The sequence below is a fragment of the Dama dama genome, chromosome 12 (genome assembly GCF_033118175.1).
Source record: "Dama dama isolate Ldn47 chromosome 12, ASM3311817v1, whole genome shotgun sequence".
NCBI lineage: Eukaryota > Metazoa > Chordata > Mammalia > Artiodactyla > Cervidae > Dama > Dama dama.
The window spans coordinates 87,655,230-87,670,683 of NC_083692.1; the positions used below are offsets into that span (position 1 = coordinate 87,655,230).

Here is a 15,454-nt window from a genome sequence, read left to right on the forward strand (position 1 = left end):
GCTTTGACTAGAGGCTACAGGTAACAGAATCCAACTAAAGCTACTTAATCAGGAAAGGGAATCTGCGGGAAGACCATGAACACGGTTTAAGAGGGGCCCACGGAGCCACAGCTGGCCTTAGGAAGGGCCGCAACCAGACATGGCTCCCCCACTGGGCTTCCCTTGCATCCCTCAGCCATGCTTCCTTCTCTTCTCTCTGTAGGATTTTATAATGAAAGTTTATTCTCAGCCCCCTAACATGAGAGATCTACTATTTCCAAAGTGAGAAACTGACAGGCCGCTGTGCACAGTTTAAAAGTAAGTGGTCAAGTAGATAGGAATCTGCCTGCTAATGCAGGGAACACGGGTTCAATCCCTGGTCTGAGAAAATCCCACATGCCTTGGAGCAACGAGCCTGTGTGCCACAACTACTGAGCCCGTGTGCCTAGAGCCTGTACTCTGCAAAAAAAGAAGCCACTGCAATGAGAAGCCCGTGCACTGCAACCAGAGAAACCTCAAACAAAGGAGCAATGAAGACCCAGCACAGCCAAAAACAAATAAATAATTTTTAAGGTGATATTTTTTAAAAGGTGGTCAAAAGCTGCTAAGATAACCACAGGTCCTCCCATTAAGTCCTTCCCCATGCAGAGGTTATACAAGTATAGACGTCCTTACCATCATGAGAAATGCTAACAGTTGCCACTGATAGCGCACCTATCATGGGCCAGGCCACCACGCTTAACACTGTACGTGGATGATCCCCTCCGACCCTTGTAACAGGTATCTGTGCATGCGTGGGTGCTAAGCAGCTTCAGTTGTGTCCGACTCTTTGCAACCCCGTGGACTACAGCCCGCCAGGCTCCCCTGTCCATGGGATTCTCCAGGCAAGAATACTAGAGCGGGTTACCATTTCCTGCTCCAGGGGATCTCCCCGACCCAGGGATCAAACCGGAGTCCCTTATGTCTCCCACATTAGCAGGTAGGTTCTTTACCTCTAGCACCCCCTGGGAAGCCCCACCAGATATCTGAGAGAGGCTCTATTAGTCTCTCCATTTTACAGATGAGAAAATTGAGGCTTGGGGAGATGAATAACTCCCTAGTAAGTTTCAGGCTCTGAAGCCCTGACTTGTGCTGTCACGTCAGCCTGCGGGTGTGGCGCACATTATTTCCATGTGCGTTACACACTTAGAATCAACCCATCTGCCAGTGTTGATAGGTGTGCACATATGTGCCCTCAGGGGTGCTATGCACACACGCGCATGTGTGGCCAGTGTTCACCTGCAGTGGGAGACTTTGGAGGGAAGCACCCGCACTGGGTTTGGCTGGTTCACACCCCAAGGAGTGCTGGTGAAACTTCACTCACCCGCCACTCTTTGGTGACCATTTTTCCTAATGAAAAATTCAGCAAACGCGAACGACTGTCAAGCTCCGGGGAGGTCTGCATGCTCAGCGGCTGTAGCAGACGAAGCCCCAGGAAGACAAGCCGGCCCATGGCACTCACTGATCCCACCCTCATCAGGGGCTCCCGGAAGCCACCATTCAGGGGAAAAATATGAGACTTCGAAAGACACAGGAGGCCTCAGTAGCTGCCTTCCCTCGACCTTTCCCACCCACTAGGCAGGCTCCCTGACCCTTGTCTCCAGTCCCCCTCCTCCATGCTACCGCCAGAACTACCTTCAGAAAATGCATTTCATACCCATGATGGGCCCTCTGCACAAACGTCCATAGTTCCCTATCGCCCTGAACATAAAACTCATCTGCAAACCCAGCTTTCCTCCACCACCTGGCCTCAACCAGCCTTTCCAGAAAACCCTTCCAGGTAGATGCCATGGCCAGTACCAGGTTGAGGGGAGAGATGTCCAGAGCACAAAATTTATGGAGGCCCGCCCTCGCTCTTGGGGTCCAGCCCATCCCTCTCCCTGGCTATCCTTGGCCACTCCAGCATAGGAGCAAACACACCCATGGGCTGCTCAGGCTGAACTAAAGGTATGACAGAAACTCAAGTCAGGTCCAACAAAGCCTTGCAGTGCCAGCTCAGAGCAGGGCTCCCCTGGGCATCCTGTCACCTGGCCTCAGAGAAGCCCCGCTGTGAAAGCAGGTACCTCCCTGCCCTGAGTCTGAGGCGCTAAAGCCACAGGACCAGTGAGCAACAAACAGCAAGCTTTAAGATTCCCTGGGTTGATGACCCACCATGGGGAAGCTGCTGGAGGCCTGTCACCTTGTTCACACTCGCGATGATCCAGGGAAGGTGGTGCTGCCCTCCATCCTCTTTGTTCACGGATCACGGATTTGCCAATGCACCTGCTCAATGAAATGTACTTTCTAGTGTGGAGAAAAGGGACCACTCTTGCACTGTTAGTGGGAATGTAAATAGATACAGCTACTATGGAAGATGGTATGGAGATTCCTTAAAAAACTAGATTCCTTAAAAACCACCATATGACCCAGCAAACCCACTCCTAGCCATATACCCTGAAGAAACCAAAATTGAAAAGACACATGTATCCCATTATTCATTGCAGCACTATTTACAATAGCTAGAACATGGAAGCAACCTAGCTGTCCATCAACAGATGAATGGATAAAGAAGTTATGGTACATATACACAATGGAATATTATGCAGCCATAAAAAGGAACACATTTGAGTCAGTTCTAATGAGGTGGGTCAACCTAGGCCTATTATATAGAGTGAAGTAAGAAAGAGAAAGAGAAATATCATATACCGGTGCACATATATGGTACTGAAGAATTTATTTGCAAGGCAGCAGTGGAGAAACAGACACAGAGAATAGACTTATGGACATGGGGAGAGGGAAGGACAGGGTGAGATGTGTGGAGAGAGTAACATGGAAACTTACATTACCATACGTAAAATAGATAGGCAAGGGGAATGTGCTGTATGTCTCCAGAAACTCAAACAGGGGCTCTGTATCAACCTAGAGGAGGGGGTGGGGAGGGAGATGGGAGGGAGATTCAAAAGGGAGGCAATACATGTACACCTATGGCTGATTCATGTTGAGGTTTGACAGAAAACAACAAAACTCTGTAAGCAATTATCCCTCAATTAAAAAATAAAAATAAATAAATTTTTAAAAAATAAAAGAGGGGGAAAAAAAGAAATGTACTTTAACCCCCATCAATGCTTACCATGCCTTCAGGGTTGCTGATGGACATTCACAGAGTGGCCCCACGTGCAAATTCCTAGCTGAAGTCCAGCGAGCTGACTGATGTCCACTTCCTGTTTCAGGAAGTTCACACTGTTAACATGTCCTTTCCGTGATCCATCTAGTGCAGGGCTCTTCACAATTTTGTGCTTTTTGTGAGTGATTTTGCTCTTTCAAATGGCCCCAAACATCGTGCTGAAGTGCTTTCTAACTGCAAGTGTTCCTAACTGCAAGAAAGCTGTGATGTGCGTTACAGAGAAAACAGGTGTGTTAGAGCAGGTGTGTCCATTTTGAATCAACAATACATATTAAGTAATGTATCCGAGCAGAAATACACATAAAACAAGGTTAAGTTTGATCAACGAAAAAAATGTGATCAGAGGCTCACAAAAACCTAATCCTGTGTTTTCCGTAGGAATAATGACTCAGTCCTGCTAATTCAGGCTTCTCAGGTGACTCAGTGGTAAAGAATCCATCTCCCAAAGCAAGAGACGCAGGTTTAATCCCTGGGTCAGGAAGATCCCCTGGAGAAGGGAATGGCAACCTGCTCCAGTATTTTTGCCTGGAAAACCTCATGGACAGAGGAACCCGGTAGTCTACAGTCCATAGGGTTGCAAATAGTCAGATACAACTAAGCGATTGAGCACACACATGCACACATTTGCCAATTCAGTGTTCCAAGCTACTTTACAGAACATGACTACCACGAATAACAAGAATCAGCTGTGTTTTCATTCTTTGCTCATAAAGAAACTAGGGCCTAGACAAGTTAAGTCACTCACCTGGGCTTACACAGCCAGTGAGTTGCAGGTCACTCTGAGAGGAGTCAGAAACAAGCCCTCTGCTCTTTTATGAGGTGGAGGTAAATGCTGGTGACCTGGGACATAAGTGAGGGAGCAGACGCAGATTTGGCATTAACTGGCATTATCCAAAGCTCCTTTTCATTTATCTTTCAATCTTTATGATTGAAGATAAGTGAAAGCCTGGGCTTGGCATGCATCAGTCCTCAACACCTCTCAAATTCTCCCAATAAACCACCGTTTTTAATAAAGAGAGAGCAGCCATCAGGTTCAGAGACTCTAGCAGGTAGAATGGTCTAGCTGGAAGTGGGTAACAATCATTTTCATACTTGCTTTCAGATACAATTCTTGCCATAAATACTGGGTCATTACAATAGTTTTAACATTCCACAAAGTGGTAGAAAGTTTCTTTTCAGATAGATATCATTAAGTAGGATAAATATTTAAATATTTAAGTAGTGTAAGTATTTTTTTTTAAATGTTAACAATTGTAAGGAAAACTCCAGAGGTGGCATGCAGTGGTATGTGGATGAGTCAAAAATCAGGAAGGTGATCTGCGAATGACTGATGTTCTGGGGGGGGCTGGCAACATTCTGTTTCCCGATCTGGATGCTGACTATAAAAGGTTTATTAAAGCATTTAATGGTTTATACCACAGTGGCTTAAACTACCAACAAATTACTTATTCTACAGTTCTAGAGGTCAGAAGTCCACGATGAGTTGGTAGGGCTCTGTCCTTTGAAGAATGCTAGAAGAGAATCTGCTTCATTGCCCTTCCCACTTTTCAGAAGCTGCCTGCCCTCTCTGGCTTGCAGCCTCTTCCTCCATCTCCAAAGCCAACCAAAAAACCTCTCTCCTGTCTCCTTCTTTCCTCCATAAGGACCCAGTGGTTATGTTAGGTCCATTTGGATAATGCAGGACCACCTTCCCATCTCAAGATGCCTAATCACATATCCAGAGTCCCTTTCTGCCAGGTAAGTAAGGAACTCACAGGTTCTGCAACTGGGATGCAGACATCATTGGGGGCCATTATTCTTCCTACCACACGTGGAAGCACGTTTAGGGAGGAGGGGTGTGCACGTCTGGGTGTGTGCGAGCCTGTGGAGCTGGGCCCTTGGTAACTAAGGCTCCCCCACGCACACAGCCTTCCAGCACTGTCAAATGTGCAGCTGCCATCTGCCACTGTCCCCTCAGAGCCTCCCTCTGCAGCCTAGCTGCAGCCAGCAAGCTCACCTTTCCCTCCCAGCTGAGACCAGGGCAGAGTGGAGGGTTGGGGAGCCCCGTGCTGGGGAGCTGGGCAGTGGATGGCCCGGGTGGGAAGGTGGCCCAGCCCACCCTCAGCAGTCACTCTGTTCAATTGCTCCTTGACGGGTTCCCGCAGCAAATCCACAGCAGGTTCACGGTCTGAATTCACAGGGAATCATTTGGTCACAGTTCTGGATACCACCAGTCTCCCCCATCCTAGTTTAGCTGGGTTTGGGGTGTTACAAAGTGCTGATCCATCTGCCCTCCTGATCACATCATGTACTTTCAAAACTGGGATGCCCTGGGACTTCCCTGATGGTCCAGTGGTAAAGAAATGTGGAAAAGAAGTTGTTGACACCCTTCATGGCCCTTTTCTCAATAGATTACAATATTCTTAATAAGAATATAGTTGGCTTTTTTTTTCCTGCAGAGGTACCTGATAAGCTTAGAGAAGATTCTGCTAGATGGAGGATATTTTCAATTCTAATTTATTTAGGTGGGAATGATTAACTATTTCAGCCCAAATATTTTCACAGATAGTGTATTTCCATTTAGAATACACTTAACAAATGTTATGCAAAGATAAAACTCTCATTTAAGTTGACTTTATAATTCTTTTTAATATTTTGCCAGTTGTATATGCTACAAAACCATAAAATTCTGTCTTCACTTAAATCCAAGTACAAAATATAATTTTTCTCAATTTAAGGCAGGAAATCCATCAAAATAGTCTTCCCACAAATGAAGGCATTCTAAAGAAAAATTTGAGAATCTCTAAATTAAATCTTGGCCACCACTCATGTTCTAGTTACTTAATTTGTTTAGCAACTCCCTTGCTTTTGAGAGATATGTGAAAATGTTTTCCAGTGTGAAATAACTGAAATTTGATGAAAGCTTTGCTTACAGTACCTTAAATTTGATAAAAGTTAACGTTTATTTTGGCAGGCTTGAAGAACACTCTGACCAAAGGTTTTCAATTGCTTTTGAACAAAATTTAGAGGATTCATTTACAAAATGTTCAATTCCATTGTAAACACTTAAAATGATTTACAAAGTAATTCTTCAAAGGCTCAACCAGTTGAAAAATTTGACTGATGACAGGCAGCAAATGAGTAAACATACTGCTATGCAAGGCTCTGCCAAGTAATGCTGGAACCTGAGGGAGGAAGAAAAATGATAATACTGATCCTATCTTTAAAATTTGGATTTTTTTTTAATCATGGTTTTGCATAAATTTTTATTTAAAATACATGTAGAAAAATGCTATTCGCCTTGATTATTTTTTTGCTACCCCTTAAGCTTTGTGCTGTGCCTCAGTCATGTCCAACTCTTTGCAACCCTACAGACCGTAACCCACCAGGCACCTCTGTCCATGGGATTCTCCAGGCAAGAATACTGGAGTGGGTTGCCATGCCCTCCTCCAGGGAATCTTCCTGACCCAGGGATTGAAGCCGCCTCTCTTAGTCTCTTACGCATTGGCAGGCAGGTTCTTTACTGCTAGAATCACCTGGGAAGCCCCCCTTAAACTTTGTACCTCCCCTTTCCTAGTCCTGACCCTGTGTTCATATTGAAATATGTCTTATATTAAACACCTATGCCAAAAAAATATTGTAGTGTAATTACTCTTTATGTATGCATATGTACATACAAATGACTACAGTTTCCATTTCAATTGATATTCCATCACAGCTTGTTTTATCCCAATTTTCAATTATATTTGCACCACACCGATTCCAAGTTCATTTCTGCTCCATGAATTTCCTAATTGGATATGAATATTGTTTTTACCATGCTGCTGTGTTCTACTAAAATTTATATTCATCCTTGCAAGCACAAAGAATTCTATCTTTGATGCTGAACTTTTTAAATGAATGTGTAAGAATATTTACAACAATGTCAGATGTTTCACGCTCCCCGGAACGAACACTCAAAAGCTCGACTTTGATTCCATTATTGAAATCTAATGAATTTCCATAGGAAGTGCTTGAGGACCTTGATTTAAAACAACCGAGGGCTGGTATGTTTGTTGCAAGCAGCAGAGGCCCTCCACCTCTGAAGGAGAGGGTTGGTGGTGGGGATGACCATACCAGGAGCCTGGAGAGAAGTTCATGAAGGTCGGAGTTGGAGTGCCCTGGTCCAAACTGCTGAGAGCCCACAGGAGTCCAGGACAAGACCTGGCCCCCAGTGCCCCAGTGTCTATGTCTGTGTTCTGCTCCCACCTGCAAGTTCTCTCCATACAGTTGAACCAGGGAATCTGAATGTCTAGACAATGTTTTGAGCAAGACATGGATGGTTGACCCTCCTATGAACTGGCTGCTCCTGGATTAGGTGCCAAGCGTGAATCCAATCAGCTGAGACCAAAGGGCAAAGGGTGGCACGAGGCGACCCAGGACAGAACGAGGTTACCTGGGGCACAGGATATTTTCCTTAGGAGGGGCTGTGACGATGGACGTCGTGGGCACCGACTGGTGGCCCTGGCCCAGCCAGCACTTACTGCTGCGAGGCCTCAGTGACTCCTGCTCCAGGCATTTCTTTCTTCTCTCTCCTGATTGCCCATCTGACATTCATGCCCTCGGCTCTGTTACTGGAAGCTGCTCTCCATGTCCATTCAGCCAGATATCTTGGAAAGGAAAAAATGTCCTTCCTAGGGATCCCTCTTACCTACTCTGAGACAGACAACATTCCCAAAAGCACCCAGAGGAAGCTGCCAGCCCCTGCCTATGTGGTCTTGGAACCCCCTCAGGATCGTAACGGTGAAGATTAATGAAGTCCTTGTGGAGCATTCCCCAGCCTCCCTTGCACCCTTGCCATGGATACCCGTGTGACACAGTCAATGTCATGTGAGGGCAGATGTTGCACAAGACTTCCAGGAAAGTCCCTTAAAAGGGGGCAGTCTCAACACAGATCCTGCAAGTATTTTGTAAGATTTATACCTAATCATTTCATTTCGGGGGCACTGTTGTTAAGTACAGTTTTTTATATGTCAGTTTCCAATTGTTCACTGATGGTATGTAAAAATATGATTGATTTTTTTGTGGGCTGGTCTTGTATCCTGCAGCATTGCTAAAATCTCTTATAAGTACTAGATATTTTTGTAGATTCCTTGGGATTTTCTGTATAGAAATGCCATCTGCCAATATAATAGTTTTATTTCTTCCTTTCCAACCTGTATGCCTTCTATTTGCTTGTTTCGACTTAATGTACTGACTAGGTGTTTCAGGACAAGGTTAAATAGGAATGATGAAAACGAATATTCTTGTCTTGCTCCTGCTGCTAGTGGGTAAGCATTCAGTCTTTACCACTGGGTATGATACAGGTTGTTTTGTATATGCCCTTTATCAGTTTAAGGAAGTCCCCTGTTCCTAGTTTATGAGAGTTTTTGTGGATGTTATAAAAGTACTTTATGTATGCCCATGAATGGATGTTGAATTTAATTAAATGTTTTTTCTGAATGATAGGCTTGTGGTTTTTCATCTTTGGACTGTTAATATAGTAGATTACATTGATTGATCTTCAATGCCTTGCATTCCTGAGATAAAACCCACTTATTTTTTACATATTGCTGGATTCAGTTAGGAAACATTTTTGTCGAGGATTTTTGTATCTATGTTCATGAGAGATATTGATCTGTAGTTTTCTTTTTCCTGTGTTATCTTTGTCTGGTTTTGGCATCAAAATAAAGTTAGTCTCAAAAAATGAGTTGGGGGCTTCCCTGGTGGCTGCCTGCCAGTGCAGGAAACACGGGTTCAATCCCTGGTCTGGGAAGATCCCACGCGCCACGGGCAACTAAGTTCACAGCGCACAACTACTGAGCCTGTGCTCTGGAACCCTGGAGCCGCAACTCCTGAAGCCTGCCTGCTCTGGGGCCTGTCTCTGCAACGAGAGAAGCCACTGAGTGGCCTGTACACTGCAACTAGAGAGCAGCCCTTGCTCTTTGCAACTAGAGAAAAGTTTGTGCAGCAATGGAGATCTAGCACAGCCAAAAATTAGTTAATTAATAATAATAATAAACAGCATAGCATATTGGTTGTTTAAGAAATGAGTTGGGAAGTATTCCCCTTTCATATGTTTTCTGGAAGATAGCATATATGAAAAGATCAGTTTAATGTCTTCTTTAAACACCTGGTAGAATTTGCCAGTGAAATCTGATTCTGGAGTTTATTTTTCAGGTGGTTTTCAACTATAAAATCAGTTTCTTTAATAAATATAGGACTATTCATGTTATACTCTTTCTTCTTGGATGAGTTTTTCATAGTGTGTGACTTTCAAGGATTTCATTCATCTAAGTTGTCTATTCTGTAGAATTGTTTTTATTATTATTTCCTTATTACTATTTTACTGCATGTGAGGTCTATTGTGATAATTCATCTTTCATTCCTGGCACTGATAATATATGTTTTCTCTTTCCTAGTCAGTCTACCTAAAGTTTTATCAATTGTATTCATTTTTTCAAACAGCAAATTTTTGTTACACTGATCTTTCTCTACTGTTTTGTTTTCCATTTCACTAAATTCTGCTCTTCATTATTTGCTTCCTTCTGCTTGCTTTAGGTTTATATTTCTCTTATTTTAGTTTCTGAAGGTGAAAGCTTAGATATTTGAGATTTTTAAAAATATAATCATTTAATACTATCGATTTTCCTTTAAGCAATGCTGAAACTGCATTTCACAACTTTTGGTATGTTTTATTTTTATTCAGTTCAGAATATTTTCTAATTTCCCACGAGACTTTCTTTTTGACCCAAGAGTTATTTAAAAGTGTGTTAAGTTCCAAGTTTTAGAGATTTTCCAGTTATTGTTCTGCTATAAATTTCTAGTTTAATTTCATTTTAATCAAATAACATACTTGGTACAATTTCAATATACATTTGTTAAGACTTGTTTTATGACCCAAGATACGGTCTTTCTTAGTGAAGATTCTTTGCACACTTGGAAAGACTTTATTTTCAGCTGGATTTTGATGGAATGTTCTATAAACCTCAATTAAATCCAGCTGATTTATGGCTCAGTTCTTCTATATCCTTGCCATTTTCTATTTATCTGCTCTATTAATTACAGAGGAAAGTTGAAGTCTCCAAATTTCCGTTTGGAGTTTCCATTTCTTTCAGTTTGATCAATTTTTCCTTCATGCATTTTGGAGTCCTGTTATTATATGCATACACATTTAGGATTTCTGTGTCCTCCTGGTGAACCGGCCCCTTTATTGTCATGGTAATATGTCTCTTTATCCCTAGTAATTTTCTTTGCTTTGAAGTCCATTTTGATATTAATATAGCCACTCCAGCTTTCTTTTGATTGGTGTTTCCATGGTATATCTCAATATTTTTAAGAGTTTTATTGAAACATAATTCACATATCATATAGTTACCCATTTAAAGAATATTGTTCAGTGGTTTTTAGTACACATATTTGAATCTTTTAACCTATCTATATCATTATAATTATATACAGCATATTGTTGTGTCTTTTTAAATCCACTTTGATCATTTCACTTATTGGTATGTTTAGTCCATTTCGATTTAATGTCATTGATATGTTTGGACCTAGTTCTGTTGTTTCATTATTTCATTTTCTGTTTGCTCTGTTTTTGTGTTCCTGTCTCCACTTTCCTTCTTTCCTTGGCTAAACATTTTTTTTCTGTATTTCATTTTAGTTTATTTCTTGTATTTTTACTGTATTCTTAGATAAAATTTTTGTGATTGCAATATACACACTTAACTTTCTATTGTCTACTTAGAAGAAATAACTTTATTTACCACCTTAAATCGAATGTAGAAATCTCACCACCATATGTCTCTTTACCCTCCTTCCTTTATAAGTCATATGATAGATCTACATTGAAAACTTCCTCTACCAATGCCATAGTTTTTGCTTTCAACTGTCAATCATATTTCAGATAACTCAAGAGAAGGTGAACAGTCTATTTACCCAGACAGTTGTTTCTGCCATTTGTCCTTCACTCCTGATGTTCCAAGTTTCCCTGTGGTATCACCTCCCTTCCACCTGAAGAACTTCCTTTAGTGTTTATTTTAGAACAGGTGTGATGGCAACAAAGACTCTTAATCTTTTTTCATCTCAGGATATTTTTATTTTAGGTTCATTCCTAAAGGATATTTTCACTGGATAAGCTGGGTTAGTGGTTCATTTCTTTCAGCCCTTCAAAAATGATACAAATGAATTTGTTTACAAAACTGAAATAGACTCACAGACATAGAAAACAAACTTAGCAAAGGGGATAGCAAGGGTAGGGGGAAAGAGATAAATTAGGAATTTGGAATTAACATATACACATTGTAATATATAAAATAGGTAAACAGCAAGGACCTACTATATAGCACAGGGAACTGTACTTAATATCTTATAATAACCTATTATGGAAAAGAATATGAAAAATAATACACATATGCATACAACTGAATCACTTTCCTATACACTTGCAACTACTATACTGTAAATTAACTATGCCTCAATTTTTAAAAACAGTTGTTTTACTTCCTTTTTGTCCCTAAGGTTTCTGATGAGATATCAACAGTCAAATAAATGTTCTGCTATAGATAATGTGCTTTTCTCTCTAATTTCAAGTTCTTTTTCTTTGTTTTTAAAGAACTTTGATTCTCATATATCTAGGAGGTGATTTGAGTTTATCCTGTTTGAGACTGTTGAGTTTCTTAAACCTAAAAATTTGCAATATATTCAGCAACTATTTTTCAATTATTACTTCTTGAACTGCACTCTTTCTCCACTCTTTCTAGGACTGAGATAACATGAATATTTGACTTTTTGGTATTGTACCATTGGTTCTTGTGGTCCGTCTGTCTTGGGGAAGACTCTTGAGAGTCCCTTGGACTGCAAGAATATCAAACCAGTCAATCCTAAAGGAAATCAGTCCTGAGTATTCATTAGAAGGACTGATGCCGAAGCTGAAGCTCCAATACTTTGGCCGCCTGATGAGCAGAACTGACTCATTGGGAAAGACCCTGATGCTGGGAAAGATTGAAGGCAGGAGGATATGGGGACAACAGAGGATGAGATGGTTGGATGGCACCACCAACTCAATGGACATGAGTTTGAGCAAGCTCCAGGAGTTGGTGATGGACAGGGAAGCCAGACATGCTGCAGTCCGTGGGATCGCAAAGAGTCGGGCAAGACTGAGTGACTGAACTGAACTGGATAGGTTCCTGAGACTCTGTTCAATGTTTTCAATCTTTTTTCTCTTCATTGTTCAGACTGAACAATTTCTATTGATATATTTTCAAGATCACCAACTTTTCTGTCATCTCTATTCTGCTATTGAGCCCATCTAGTTGTTTATTTTTTAAATTTTATTGAAGTATAGTTGATTTATAATGTTGTGTTAATTTCTGCTGTATAGCAAAGTGACCTAGTTATACATCTATTTTTTTCATATTCTTTCCACTATGGTTTATCACAGGATATTGAATATAGTTCCCAGCACTGTCCAGCAAGACCTTGTTGCTTATCTATTCTATATGTAGTAGTTTGAATCTGCTAACCCCCAAATCCCATTCTTACCCTCCCCTCTCCCTCTTCCCCTTGGCAACTACAAGTCTGTGAGTCAGCTTCTGTTTTGCAGATATGTCCGTGTTGTATTTTAGATTTCATGTATAAGTGATATCACAGTGGTATTTCTCTTTCTCTTTCTGACTTACTTTGCTTACGATGATAATCTTGAGGTCCATCCATCCAGTTATTTAAAACTTTTGGTCACTGAATTTTTCAGTCCTGTAATTTCCACTTGGCTCCTCTTCATATCTTCTATGTCTTTGTTGAGACTGTCTATCTTTTCCTTCAAGAGTGTTCACCCTCCCTTCTTTAATGTTTACTGTTTGTGGTTGTGCCAGGTTCTCACTGCTGCACGTGGGCTTTCCTATTTGTGGGGAGCAGGGGCTACTCTTGCTTGCAGAACAGAGGCTCTAGGTGCACGGGATTCAGCTGTTGCGGCACTGGGGCTCAGTAGTCGTTGCACACAGGCCCAGGTGCTCTACGGGCTTGTGGAATCTTTCCAGACCAGGGATCGAACCTGTGTCCCCTGCATTGGCAGGCAGATTCGTATCCACTGTACCACCAGGGAAGTCCCCCTTACTTCTTATAGTAGATACTTTAAAGTCTTTGAGTGGTAATCTGAACATCTGTGGTTTCTCAGGGTTCACACTTATTGATTGCCTTTTAACTGAGAATTGAAATTTTTCTCATTCTTTATATCCTAAGTCATTTTAGATTGTATTCTGGACATTTTATATATCATTTTATGTGGCTCTGGGTTTTGTTTATCAAGGAGAATGTTGACACACACACATTTATATATATGTATGTATGTATATATTATATTAAATATTTATAATATATATAAAATATAAATATATATTGTAATATTATATACATATAATTGAGCTAGACTAGATTCAGGCCATACATTTCAACTCACTTTCTGGGCTCTGGTTCCAATATCAGTTGAGTTTTCAAAGCCTTTTGCAGTGTTGCTCAAGTGTGTCCTACATGTGCAACATCAGTGACCAGTCTGGGACCTGGGTGGCAGTCTGCCCCATAGTTCAGTTCTTAAAACCTTTCACATTCTGTTTAGGATCATATCCAAACATCCACAGTTTGGAGGTGATCCCAGAAGTTCACACACAGTTACAGGATCACTTTCTTGGGCTCTCTTCTCTCCGTAATCACCCAACACTTTCTAAATCCGTGGGGACTTCCTTCCTCATCCTCCAGCCAGAAATCTGGGACTTCAGGTTCCCAGCTCTGCTATGTACTCACTATGACAGCATCTGTGTCTGGGGAGAAGCAATGGGAAGACAGAGAGTAGGGGTGGCGGGAAGCAAAAACAGTTTGCTCGAGCTCTTCCCTGATAGCTCAGTTGGTAAGGAATCCACCTGCAATGCAGGAGACCCCGGTTCAATTCCTGGGTCAGGAAGATCCCCTGGAGAAGGGACAGGCTACCCACTCCAGTATTCTTGGGCTTCCCTGGTGGCTCAGCTGGTAAAGAATCTGCCTGCAATGCAGGAGACCTAGGTTCAATCCCTGGGTTGGGGAGATCCTCTGGAGAAGGGGAAGTATTACTCCAGTATTCTGACCTAGAGAATCCCATGGACTGTATAGTCCAAGGGGTTGCAAAGAGTCGGAAACAACTGAGCGACTTTCACTTTCACTCACTTCACTTGTGTTCACAGGTCTTCTGGCAGAGAGAAGGTTTTCTTTCTCTCAGAACTTTAGGTACCCTCTTGACTGATGGTGTCATCACCATTGCCACTACCACCGCTGCAAGACTGCCTGGAGGCTAGGATGGGAGACCTTGGGGAAAAATGAAAAAGAACAAACAGCAAAACTCTCCCTCTTATGCTTAGGAGGCCCTTTTCTACTCCTCAGACCAGAAAGAGAGCTCTATCTTGAAGCTCTTTCTGTCTGCACCTGGTACACCCCTCCAGACTTCAGTCTGCCTGAGTTCAGGCCAGGCAACACTGGAGGGAAGAAAAATGAGATACTCACCCCAGTTCCCTTGTACTTCACATTCTTGTTTCCTTCTCTAATCTATTGGACACCAATTACCTTGGGACTTCCCTGGTGGTCCAGTGGCTAAGACTCTGCACTCCCAATGCTTGGGGCCCGGGGTTTGACCCCTGGTCAGGAAACTGGATCCCACATGCTGCAATTAAGACCTGGTATGAATATTTGGGGCTTTCCTGGTGGCTCAGATGGTAAAGAATCCACCTACAATGCGGGAGACCTGAGTTTGATCTCTGAGTTGGGAAGATCCCCTGGAGAAGGAAATGGCAACCCACTTCAGTATTCTTGCCTGGAGAATCCCCAGGGACAGAGGAGCCTGGTGGGCTACAGTCCATGGGGTCGCAGAGTCAGACATGACTGAGCGACTTTTACTTTTTTCACTTACCTTTTAAGTCCTCAAATAGTTGGTCCATACATTCTATCCAGGGTTTATAACTGCATTCCATAAGAGACAGGTAGAGTATATTTACTCCGTCTTTCCCAGAACTAATCTGCCATCCATTGAGTTTCTTTTAAAAATGTATTTTATCCAGTTATCATTGATTTACAATGTTGTGTTAACCATTGGGTTTTAATTTCAATTATATTTGTCACTTCTAGAGGTTCTATTTGCCTGGAAAATCCCATGGATGGAGGAGCCTGGTAGGCTGCAGTCCATGGGGTCACTAAGAGTCAGACACAACTGAGCGACTTCACTTTCACTTTTCACTTTCATGCATTGGAGAAGGAAAT

The 15,454-nt window shown here is 42.1% G+C and overlaps 1 long non-coding RNA gene across 2 annotated transcripts in view; it reads right to left on the minus strand.

Moving 5' to 3' along the window:
* Positions 1-5,942: 5,942 nt before the first annotated feature.
* LOC133067439 (uncharacterized) overlaps positions 5,943-15,454 on the minus strand; it is a 32,156-nt gene continuing 22,644 nt past the window's right edge. For both annotated transcript variants that reach the window (XR_009695254.1, XR_009695253.1), the window contains exon 4: positions 5,943-6,345. This is a non-coding gene — a long non-coding RNA (uncharacterized LOC133067439). The remainder of the gene's footprint in view (positions 6,346-15,454) is intronic.